We start from the raw sequence: 13,414 nt of genomic DNA, 5'->3' as shown, positions 1-13,414 counted from the left end.
AAATAAACACCAAAAAAACAGATTTAAGCTGTATTATACAGTTATCTCCCACACTCTCAGATTTAGCATGGATTTATCACAATGTATAAGCAATGTGAAACTATAAGTTTTTGTCCATATAGGCAGCACAAACACAGTCAAATGCACACAGGGAAGCTGGACTTGCTTCAGGAGCTCTGTTTCTTCCATCAACACTGACAGGTGTGGCCACTCTCTCCATTTTTACTGCAGGTCCAATTAGCTGAAATGGGTAACATATTTAGGTAATAACACTACCATTAGCTCAGGAGCTGCCACATTTACAGGAAATGTGATTATCTCGTGGTAAATGTGCTCTCTGTATTGGGGATAATTATGTCCTTGTAGGATGCAATATAATAATTTGGTTTTTAACCTAAGGATGACAAGCATGGGCTTTGCTGTCTCCTTTGCAAAGGTTACAGCAGAAATTCAGATTCCTGCACAAAAATGTTCACCAGCACTGCCATGTTATTGAAAATGGGTAAATAAAATCATCTTCAGTTTGTCTCATTCCCTAAAAGGGAGAAGGAAGGGTGCTTAATAAAAAGGATTGTGAGAAAATGTAGATTAATTATTTGAACTTAGGTTTCTTAGAAAGATGAAATATTAACCCAAATTTGGGGTTGAATTGATACCCAGGATGAGTATCCTGTGTTTTTTTGGGGGTTTTTTGGGGGTTTTTTTGTGGGGTTTTTTGGTTTTTTTTTGTTTGTTGTTTTTTTTTTTTTTTGTTTTGCTGGCTTTCTTTTTTTCAGAGAGCTTAAACCTAGACATACATTTCATTCATCTTTTTCCTATGGGACAGAATATCTTTTTCCTCACCATTTCCTAAACCAAATAATCAAGATGCAGTGGTTTTGATGCCTAAAAGGTGACTACAGCATAATTATACAAACAATTGTGATGCAACAGCTGAGCTAAGGTTCAAAGTCTTCTCTTATTGCTTTGGGCTCTGAGTTCATGGGTTCTCATAGATGGATTAGAGAGGGGACAAAAAAAGGAAAAAAAATGTAGGGAAAAAATAGAATATTAATACAACAGATTTAAACTAAGTGAGAATGAAGCAGAAACATTTTTGATTGCTTTAATTAGCAGAATGATGGAGCTGCATCTGTTTATCTCATGCCAGTCTCTGGAATAGCCTGGAAGATGTTCTACTACAGGACAGTACAGGAGTTAATATAAACCTTTCACTTGCTTTTCTTACATTTTTCTCATTGAAAATAAAGTGATTCACACACACTGGAAGTATTTTATAGTCTGAATTCACATCTCTGTCTGCTGTGGAAACCCTGTGGTTCTAAGGGCAGAAGAACTTCTTGGGCTGCTGCTCTCCTACAACGTTCATATCAGTCACTGAGAATTTCTCCGAAACTGGATGAAAGAACAAACAGAAATAATCTCATGAATATGCATTTTATCATTTATAATGCACATTTTAAAATAGAAGTAGTGCCTAAGCTCCACAATCTTATCATCAGAACAGACTGAACAGGGGTGTGTGTATTTTGTGTGTGTGTATGTTTAAGTAGAATTTTGATTAAATTTTTCAATAAATTTTTTCAAACTCCACAAACCAATCTGTAGCTTTCTGGTCCCTGTTTGCAACAATACAGAACAATACAGTTGAAAAATCATTGCAGTTAATACACATAAAGAAGCTACACATCATGCTAGGTGATAGGTTATGGAAAATCAAAAGCAATAGAATTAAGATTTAAAAAAAACCCTTTTTATTTCTTTTTAAACTATTCAGCTAGTTAGTAATGAAGCCTGTGGAGAAACAGAAAAATAATTTTGTGATTGAGTTACCCAAAATTAGGCTGAATAAAGCTTCTTAAACAATACTGTAGAGAACAATTCCACACTAATGGCAGTGAACTTAGATGATCTCAGATTATCTTTTCCAAAGCTGGTTCTTATGGGGCTATTTTTTTAGCTGACATACCCAATAATGGCTTATAAAGGAGAAATAAAGAGAAGGAGTACAAAAGGCTATTAATCAAAGAAGTTTCCCCTAATTGGTCAAGGGACCTTTTTACACTGACATCCATTAGAGTCTCTACCACCTCCATCACGGTGTTATGTTACATATTTTCCTTGATGTAAATAATTTATGTGTTTGTGCATTAGAAAGAAAGTTTGAAAAAAGCAATGGAGAAGGTGTTTAATTTGTCATTGCCTTAATGCAATGGAGGTTTTCTTGATTGCCAGAGCCTTTTTGGTGCAGTGGGTTTTATTGTGTGGTCAGCGAAGTACCCCAAAAAAAAAAAAAAAAAAGCACAAAGCACAGCCCTCACATACATCCAAAGCAACTGGGACCCCACTTAGAACTTCAGTAGTCCCCAAATATTTCCAGCCACCATAAGCAAGGGGATCTGGGTTTTATCTCCCTCTGCAGCGAAGGAGGAAACATCTCAGGTGTGAAAAGTAACTGCAGCTATAAAGTCCTAAATGGCTGCAGATGTGCTGCAACAGTTTCATGGCATGTTGGAAATTAAAAAGTGAGAATAAATCACACTGTAAGCCCCCAGAAGAGAGCTCCTAAAAACCATGAAGGGCCGGTGTCAGGAGCCCTTGCTCACCATGATATTGCCCTGCTGCCACTGGAGCATTGCCTTGCACTGTGGTCTCTGCCCTGTTCAACACTGGTGCTGCTGTGGCTTCCCCAAACTTTTCTGTGTTGTCCTTGGACAGGACTCGCTTGTCCCCATCAATAAATCAAATCACAAGGAGAGCTGGGGAAGGCAGAGCCTTTGTTCAGTGAAATCCGAGTGCCAGTTTGGGTGAGCACTCAGTACAAGTGTGGCTGGGTACACATTGCAGATGATGGCTCAGGTAGGGCCTGCCAGGAGGCCAAGTCATCATCATCTCTCCCCTGTGGGACATCCCCCAGCTCGTCTTGAGGCTGATAAATGGATCCCAAATTACCTGACTTCCTGTGAAGTGAGCTGCAAAATCAGAATGAAGACAAGGGATAAATGTGATCTCCAGTGTATCAAAGGGTTATAAAAATTGCAGACCAAGCTTTTTCACTGTGCTTAGAGCGTTCTGCATTCAGATTAACACTGCATGCACTTCAGGTCTCATCTCTTTGCTAAAGGATTTGCAGGGATCCTTCCCATTTTATTCATACTAATTGCTTTTATTCCAGCTACAAACCACTCCAGGGTCTGCTCTCATAACTGGGAATCCCAGATACCCAGCTGAGCACTCATAAATTGAACCAAAGAATAAAAGTCAAAACAGTAATATTTTCTCACTATATTACAGCTGACTCATAACAAACAGCCACATTCACCATAGAATCGTCAGAAAATGGCTTGGGTTGGAAGGTTCCTGAAAGAATTCCAGCCTTTCTGTCATGATCAGGGACACCTTCCAGTATCCCAGGTTGCTCCAAGCCCCATCCAGCCTGGCCTGGAACACTTGCAGGGATGGGGCATCCAGAACTTCTGTGGGCAGCCCATGTCAGACCCTCATCATCCTCACAGGAAGGATATTCTTCAATATTCCTTATTCATATTCAGATGTCATAACAACTGGAGTCCTTACATGGAAAAAACTGGAGAAATTGGTTCTGTTGTCATTTTCCTGCCTTGTGTCTATCCAGAGCCTGTGTCTCCATCATGATGTCAAATCTGTCATTCTACAGAGGAGAAAACTCCCATCTGTGTGACCCTGCAGGAAACCTCTGTGAAGAGCACACAGATCACTCAGTCCTGTGCAAAGTATTGTCTGCAAACTCTTTCTCATTTTTACATTTATAAAATAAAAAACGTCTTGTAAAGAGATAAACAAATGAAACAAATGCTTATCGGGAAGAGAGGAAATCATATCTAGATTCTATTGCTTTGGACTTGTACAAATTTACACAAAGTTGTCACCAAAGTGGTATTTTTCTGTTCTTTGTTCCTGCATATGTCATTTTGATGTTCTCACAAAAGAAACTTCACCACTGAAAGGACCTCAAAAACTTAAGAGAGAGTAGGCAGTCATTTCTATCTTTATTTGTGCCACAAAAGACAAAATAATTTTATGACATAGCGAACAATAAATTCTCCTTTGCTCTTCTGATACGGGAACCACATTTTCTAGGTACAGAGTGTATTTATTTATAGAAAATTGTTAAAAATGACACCAGGTATAATTCACTCAAGAAGCTGAAAACTGCAAGGCAGCATGAGTCATCTTATTCAAAGTGGCAAAAGAGAAGAGTTGTGTTCTTTGACAAAACAAAATTGGACCTAAACCATGAAGTGTGTATTGCCCGTTATTTGAAATTGCCAGTGAGAGCCCTGTGATTCCAAAGGAGATTGGACTTTGTCCATGGTTGTCTTCCATTGTCTATGGGAGATGATAAGAAGCAGACATTTAAAGTGAGCAGAAGTAGCTCACTTTAGCCACCCTGCCAAAATCAATAGTATTTTAGAGAGCTTCAGTGAGAAACAACTTGTCGTGCCAGCAACTGACACAGTGTGTGTCAAAGAAATTAAACTCTTCTTTTTACAGGCCTTGGTGTAATTTAAGGGAATGTGAAGGATGTGTTCTGTGAGCTTTGCAGCCCTAATAGGGATGGAAGTTACCTCTCTGCAGCCTCCTGTTCTGCAAAACTGCCCTCAAGGTCAGCAAAACTTTTGTGTGAGTGAGGAATGAAGAGCTGGAATAAATAGTGTGACTAAACCTGAGCAGAGTGGTTGGAGCAGCTCAGTTTGGAGAACTGATCACAGACCCTCAGGTTGGAAAACAGATCACAGACACTCAGTGTGAGCTCAAGCATTCCCTTTGTTTGAAGGCAAGAGAAGTCTCCACCCCACCACAGCCATTCTCAGGTGTGTGTGCTTCAAGGCTGTTTGACAACTGACATCTGTGAGCCCTCAAAACTTAACCATTTCCAGCATGCATTAGTTGTGATTACCTGTGTACCTGTACACCTTGTCTCACACCTTCCTCTTCCTCTTCCAGCTGGAATGCAGGAGGGAAGCTGGGGCAGGATCCAGCACTATCATCAGGGGTCAATTCCCTACTGAAAAAAAAATCAAAGTACAGAAAAACATGATCGCCCTCTCTAAGATCATTACAATTTTGAAACAGCTTCACATTCCTAGTAGAAGGTCCCAATGCCTAAAGGGGCTGCAAGAGAGCTGGAGAGGGACTTGGGACAAGGGCCTGGAGTGACAGGACAGGGGGGAATGGCTTCAAACTGACAGAGGGCAGGGTCAGATCAAATATTTACTGTCTGGGTGTTTATGCCCTGGCACAGGGTGCCCAGAGCAGCTGTGGCTGCCCCATCCCTGGAAGTGTGCAAGGCCAGGCTCTGATAAACCTGTGGTCATGGAAGATCCTTATCCTTATCCTTATCCAAACCATTCTATGAAATTACCTGCAATTATTGAAGGGCTGTATGATTAGCTTAGCAGCCAACATTTGTCTCTCAGGATTAAGACTGAGCTGTTTTGCCTCAACTTGCTGAAAGAGTAAAATTACAGAAACCCTATCACATAAAGAAATGAAACTTTAAAAAAAGTATATGTTCTTATTTTTGCCCTGAGGGAAAATGATCCATAACAAAGCACAAGCCTTAGATTGGGTGATTTCTAGCTGTAAACATCCCTCAGAGATTCTACAAGGTCTCCCAGCCCAGTGTCTGCAATGACTGTCTCTAAAACAGGGGACTGTTACCTCCATTATTCCCACCTACTACTCTTCTGAGAAGAAGAGGAAGAAGAATTTATAATCAACTTTTTGAGGTTTTGTCACAGAAGGAACCCACTGTATGCAGTCTGATAAATTTCTTGAAAATCACATATATCCTTTGTTTCAGCATTCTCTGTTGACTGATGTTTCCTGTATTGGTCTCCAGTTGCTCTCCCATTGTGACTCTAAACAAAACAATTAAACAGAAATGCAAAAATACAGTTAACTAACTCTTCAGGTCTGGGATTGGAAAGAAGATCACCATGGCATGATCAACACCTTAACATTTCTTCTGCCTCATAATTCTTCAGATGAAAATACTTCTGGTGAAGTAAATATTCCTAAATTCTAGTGTAATTTAATTTGTCACGGTAAGTGGGATTTGTTCTACATTCTCTTAATAATTTACCTGGAAAGATTTATCTCTGAGTGTAAAGAAGTAAACATGTTTAAAACCCACTTAGCCTGTGAGTAGTTGTTTTTTCTGAGGCATTCATAAATGACAACTAACATGTTTAAAAACATTGCACCATGATAATAATAGCAATAAAGCCTAATGTTGTGACACTTCTGAAAATTTAATTTTCTTGGAGAAAAACAATGCCACACCTGGTTTATCCAGTTATTTTGGGGGGAAGAGACTTTGAGCAGCCTAAATAATCTTATTTAAAGATTTATTTTTTAAAATAATGGTCATGTACAATTTCTGGATATTAAATGTTACAATGTAAAAAAAAAACCCTAATGAAATTCCATTTTTTGTCATAAGGCATTTTATTATACAGCTTTTGAATTTACTTCTGCACCTTGCAGGAGGTGATAAATCAGCATGTCTCAGCAACAGCAGCTATTCAGTCACATACATTGTGGCTTCATGACTTCAGAATACTAATTTTGACCACAAGTTTTAAAGTGTCAGATCTCAGGTGATTACTTTCCCAGTGTTTACTTTCAGGGTCCTTTTGTCAGACAGCACTGAATATAAATATAGATATGGCAACAGCTCAGCACAAACTGTGTTAGAAAACCATTTATCTTTGCTTGTTGAAACAGTTTTTGTAGATATTGATTCACATTCATTATTTTCCATGCAGATTCCTTTTAATGCAGCAACTTCAACAGTATACAATAAAATGTCTCCTTACTGGAATAATTTGCATATTTTTTTAGATCAGTAGTCTATTTAAAATGGAGTTTGTCAGGCTTAGATCTCATTGCCTATTTGTTCTTTCATGGTAAAAAGAAATAATAGGTAAGTAAATGAATACATAAAATTTGTGAAGCTCCACTTTTCTGCTCCACAAAAGAAATACAAGATTCCTGCTGTCATTGTGCCCCCACTGTACCTTGTTAGAAGACCAGCTGAAAAAAATGCTGAATGCACACTGGACATTTAAAAGAGACAAAGCCTGATGTGAATGCAGCAGCTGCATGGATTTGTGTGTGATATACAGAGCTGGTACTGCAGTGGATTTCAAAATGGATGTTTACTGTTCAAAGCTCTCAGCTAAGCCCCAGCAGATCTTAAACTTCTGTTGAGACCTTTCACAGACTGCTCAGGTGAACAAGAAGTAACTTAATGCCTTCAAAACATTGATTCTCAGCCTTAACTCCACTTTAGGGATGTCATTTTTCTTAAAAGATGAGAATGGAATTGCAATGAATTTGATATCTGAAAATTCTGATGGATATTTTTAAGAAGAGTAAATACCCTTTCTAATTCCCAATGTTACCTAATGCTAAACAAGGGAAAAGACCTTCTCTCTAATAAAGTCATAACCTCTGAGCATTGAAATACAAGGATTAACAGGCTGCTTAGCATTGCCCTATCTCATGGAACTGAAAAAGCAGGGTTTAGCCAGACATGTTTGTGCATTTCTTAAGGAAAGAAAAAGGGAAAAAAGAACAAAAATTATTTCTTCTAAAAACAGTCTGTTGTGGTGAATTCAGAGTTCATGGCACCAAGTGTGGTAGCAGTTCTATGTGAGGCTTGCTTTAAGCTCTCTTGTTTATTTTGGGATTAGCTATTCCCTAAGAGTGCAGTAGAACGTGTGTAAACTGGGCAAAGCAGAATATTTGGTTTACTGGTGCTCCAGAGGGCATTTCTTTTGTGCTGTTAAATGTGAGCATTGACTCTTCAGTAGCACTTGTGACCTTCCCTAGGGTTGCCTTAATACCTGTCCCAAGCACTGGCCCCAACCCAGATCTGCTTTTCTCAGCTTCATGCAAGGCAATACAGTGAAAAAAGGGATTACTGAGCACCAGTAAAAAAACTGTTCACTCCAGCTTTACTGGCAGTGCTATTCCAGCACAGAGTGCTCTCCTGCACTCCATGAAACATGAAAAACATGTTTGCATTGTGTAACATAAACATTTATGTAATTACATAAAAGACTGAAAATCTCCCCACTTCAGGGGAATATGTATAAAATCACAGCAAGAATGAATGACTCCAGATCTCAGTCCTAAAACTTTCTAAGTGTTCTAGTGCTTGCTTATACCTTGATACCACATTCCTACACTTCTACCATCGAAAACACATTTTCAAACCTTACCTTTTTCTTGCATGAAATAGTGCATGCCATTTAGGCATTGTTGAAACTACAGAAGTTTTAGGGATTTGTATGGTTTCTAGGCAACTAATTAGTTTTAAAGAAGTATATTGTTTCCAGGCAACAAATTCCTATTAACTTTGAGGGCAATTGGTTTTGTTGCTGAAAATCATAGACAGGCATACTTATCTGAAAAAGAAAATAATATCTTCAAGGTATTTAGAAGTATTTAAAATACATTGCTTTGTTGAAACCGAAACATTTCAAAATAATGAATATTGCTAGAAGGATTGTTGTTATTCTGCTGAACAGTAAAAAACAAAATCCAAAACCTTAAAAAATGTTGAAAGCTTCAGCAAGTAAGAATCCCTTAAAACATCAGCTGTAGTTTTCCTGGAGCAAAACCAGCAGATAATCTATTATGGATTCACACAAATACGTTTGCACACACTCATCATGTCTCCAATAAAACTTGGTCAGTCTTCCTTCTATACCCCTGCCAGAAGTGTGTGGGGAGTGGTAAAAATATCTCCTAAACAATACAGGAAAGAGGGAGTTTTGTCATTGGGATGGATTAAAGGTTTTGACTGAATAAATTACATTGCTGAAAGGAGTTTTAAAGTGTACATCATCAAAACCATTTATTTGACAGCCTAAGTTATCATTCGTGTCAAGGTGCAGGTCTGCAGGATAGATTTAGCTATTCCCACAAAATCCCTTCCCTTTGCAGGAGGAATGCAGGAGACTATGCAGGACTGTGAAGGTGTTCACAAGTGAGGGAATAAGGATGTTTCTCAATACCTTGAGGAGAAAGTTATCAGGCAGAGATCTTCTCAGATCATTGGAGACAAAGGATTTATTCTCACACTCCTGTTACTACCCTGGCAATCTGTATTATATTGGTTTAAGAGCAGGACCCAATCATAGAACCACAGAATTTGGGTTGGAAGGCACCTTGCTCATAACCATGTTTAGAACAGAAGCATTTGTGGAAACATCAAATGGAGAGACTGGGAATGGAATTTCATCATGTGTTCATAGTCCACATGGAAAAAGGGAGAGAAAAGCAGTTCAGAAGGAAATGAGAGGGGCCTGCCAGAAGGTTGGAGAGGGACTTTGTAAAAGGGCATGCAGTGACAGGAGAAGGGGGAATGGAGCCAAACTGAAGGAGGGGAGATCTAGGTTGGGATCTATATCTAGAGATATAGATCTTGGTTGGTTGGATCAATGTTAGGAAGAAATTGTTTCCTGTGAGGGTGGGGAGGCCCTGGCACAGGGTGCCCAGAGAAGCTGTGGCTGCCCCTGGATCCCTGTCAGAGTCCAAGGCCAGGCTGGACAGGGCTTGGAGTGACCTGGGCTAGTGGAAGGTGTCCCTGCCCATGGCAGGGGTGGAATGAAGTGATTTTCAAGGTCCCTTCCAGCCCAAATCGTTCTGTGATTCTCTGGTTGGGTCCTGCTCTTATACTCAAACCAGAATAATCCAGATTGCCAGGATGGCAGCAGAAAGAGCTGTGAAAATAAATCCTTTGTCCCCCTGAGCTGAATTTCATCCCCTACCAGTGGGGATGTGAATTCCATCCCACCAGCAGGGCTTCAATCTGTCTCTGTCCTGGTCTTTGCAGTCCATGATGGGACAAGTCTGTTCCACAGCAACAGCAGCCACAGATGTTAAAACTTTAACTTTATTGTTAACTTTAACTTTGTTTAACTTTAATACTTGTTGTGCCAGGGTCTCACCTTCCTCACCCTCCAGAATTTCTTCCTAATATCTGATCTAAATCTACCCAGGGACAACACATGCATATCCTGTGCAAAGCAATCTGCTGGCTTTGTGATTTTTACACTTTAGGTGGAACCAGGCGTTTCTGCTTAATTTTTAAGAATTTAGGAAAAGATCAAGCTATGCTACACAAAGCAATATAATTAACTAATAAACTGCAATTTTACTCAGCTAATTAAGGCTTCATTAATGAAGTAATCAAATAAAGGTCATAATAAAGATTAAATCCATGAATCAGTGTTTTTAAGCTTTTAATTAACTGGAATAATAAAGAAATTACTATATTAAATTTACATTTAATGCTAGAAAAATTGTTCAATTTTTAGCCTTTTCTTGGCATTAGTTGGAGTGCCTGGCTTCTTTTTTATCTGAGACTCAGAGTTCATCCTGCCCTAGCTGGTGTCTTCACAATTAGGGGTCAGTTGCAATTAAAAAACAAAAAAAAAGAAAAAAAAAATTTAGATGTTCTAATGCAGTTTGGAAGTCCACATAAAAGAACAGTCAAGAAAAACTGGTCTGCAGCCATGTAAAAACTAGATGCCTTGAAATTTTCCTTGCCTTGAGGAAGAAAGTAGATTTGGCATGATCCCACTGAAAGGTTTGGCTTTCTGGGTACCACCGTTACCTGTTGAGGTAACATTAATGCCACATATCCATTGCAAACCACATCTGAGAAAATACTGCATGTGCTCACTAGGAATGCCCTGGCTTCTGTACAAGGTCAGGCCTAACAGCCTAAAATTTCCTGTCCTTTAACATTTACATCATCTAAAAAGAAGTAGATAACTGGCTTTTATTTTTAAAGGTGTTTTAGTAGTGGTGTCACTTCACTTTTCCACAAAACCTCTTGTTAAAAACTTCAGACCAAAAAAATATGTATAAGGTTATGACACTTTTGGTTAAAACCCCACACCTTTCATATGAATTCAGTTCTGGTCCAACTAATTTGATTTAAGTGAAGAGAATTATCTCTCTGTTAAAGGTAGGACAGGGTAGCAAAAGGATTGAGAAATTCACAGGATGAAAAAACAGGTGAAGGAAGAAACATCTTGTTAAAATCTTCTTTGCAACCCAGGCACCTTTCATCATATAGCAACTTATATTTGCCTTAAATTGTGAAAAGTGGGGTAAAGATGAGGGGGTGGGATCAGCATGCTTCTGTTGTGTGAGTTCATCCATGATTTTTACTTTGTCTATGCTTGTTGATTTGCTTTTGTTTCACGTCCTATTGAAATCAAGCTTGCAGATCTGATATGTCTTTTTAAAAATGTTGAGAATAGATTTCTGAAAAAAAGGAAACATGAGAAGATGGACTTTGTCTCTTATTTTCAACCCAACAAAACACAAGAATGTTAAATTAGCTAATTAAATCCTTTTTTTTTTCTATTTAAACACAGTTATTTTGCACATTTGACCTTTTTTTAGCAAGTCCTTGTTATTAGCTAAAGAATCCATTCATTTGCTTATAAAATTTTCACAGGCCAAACAAATCTTATTTGCAGAATATACTTATTTAATTCATTTAATTTTTTTAATACATAGTAGAAATATCTGCTTCATTTAAGGAAACATCACAATTTCTGCAGTTTGGTGTTTGTATATTGATGGCCAAAGTGCATGAGGCAGTTTCTTAATGCTTTAATTTTTCTTAAACCCTGGAAATGTGCTTCATGGATTGAAAACTCATTTCAATACAGGAAAGAATCCTTGTATTGAAATGAGCCAGTCAATCCCTTCCACAGCACCAGCTCACAAATATGTGTGGATAATACAAAGATCCTGCTTAAATGCTTAGAGCCAGCAGAAACAAAAAGCACCCAGGCTAAGCCATTATTAAGATATAAATAGGCTTGTAAACAATTTAATTGCATAAAAGAGTTGGTTTCCTTGGGACTACAGCAATTTGCATAATGAACTGCAGCAGTAGCCCTTCAATATTCTCTGGTGACATCAAGTGAGGCTGTCAGCTCTGGCAAAGCAAGGCAATATTTGCTCCCAAACCTTTATCAGGGAAGGAGCCCTGAAAAGGGGAGATGTTGTCTGGGGGCAGGGCTTGTGGAATTTTTCTACACATTTGGTTTTCAGATGGTATCTGGTAAACAGCACATGCTCCTTTCAAATAATATCTTGATAAGAATGATTATCTCTCTTACCAAAACTCAGATGTTATACAGAACCTCTTGGTCTACCAGGTCTGTTTTTTAACTAGCCACACCTGAAACAATGGCTTAGACCTGAAGGTTTCCCTTTTTATGAGCACCATCTCCTAAAGAGCCTTTTCCTTTACTGTTGTAACTGTGGGTTTGTCCTGTTCAAGGGAATCACTATTATTCCATTATTTAGTTGTCTAAACATGTGTTTATCTCCATTTTGGGTAATCCGAGGAGAAAATCAAGACATTGGAATGAGACTCAGAGAGTCACAGAAATAGAAGGAGGTCTCTGGCCTGATGCCCTGGCTCAGAGCCAGGTCATGAATCCAAGTCAGCTTGTTTAAAGCTTTATCCATTCTGATCTTGAAAATATCAAAGTGTTTTAATCCCACAACCTTCTTGGGCAGCCTCTCACCCTGCTTCATTGTGCCTCAGCTCTCTTCTTTGGAAGGAGAAGCTGCAAATCAGAAAATTATATCCTAGAGATATTATAAAACCACAAGATGCACTAAAATATCTGTAATTGTTAATTAAGCAACCATGGTGTTGCAGATGGAGGTTTCACCTAATGACAGAGGGACTGAAGTTGCAATGTTGTTCAATTCATCTTTCATCAGCAGACTTACCTGCAAAACTTACATATATATATTCCAGATGCTAGAATTTTACAAAACTTTAGTCTAACATTATGAAATGCTGGCAGTAAACAGAAAAAACCTCTTAAAAATTAAAAAAGTAATCAATCTTGGTAATAGATTAGTAAAACCACCTATACATTGATATAACACATATATATTGTTATAATAGCTTATAAATTTAGTTTAGTTTTAGTTCTCAAATAAGGCTCAAAAATAGTCTTGCAGTCTTAATTTGGGAGAGTTTTTATTGGTTGTTCTGTTTTGTTGGTTTGGTTTAAATTTATTTTCTTGGGGCTTTTTTAATTCCAGAATTACTACAGGTTAACAAAAAAAAAAAGAAAAAAACACCAAAAAAACCCCAAAAAACCGAAACCTTATCAGGTTAGGATGTTTTGCAAATAAAAATATTCCCAGAATTTTAAACCTTTTAAGCTGTATTTCAGTGCACATCATTGTACCAAAGACCCCATTTTCACTAACCAGGATTCTCTGGCCTGAGATTCAGCATCAGCAATATAATTGCAGTAAATGAAAATATTTACTGAATATAATATTTTTTTATTTGTATATCAGT

This window comes from Catharus ustulatus, chromosome 5, assembly GCF_009819885.2.
Source record: "Catharus ustulatus isolate bCatUst1 chromosome 5, bCatUst1.pri.v2, whole genome shotgun sequence".
Classification (NCBI taxonomy): domain Eukaryota; kingdom Metazoa; phylum Chordata; class Aves; order Passeriformes; family Turdidae; genus Catharus; species Catharus ustulatus.
Note: the sequence above shows the minus strand (reverse complement) of the source record.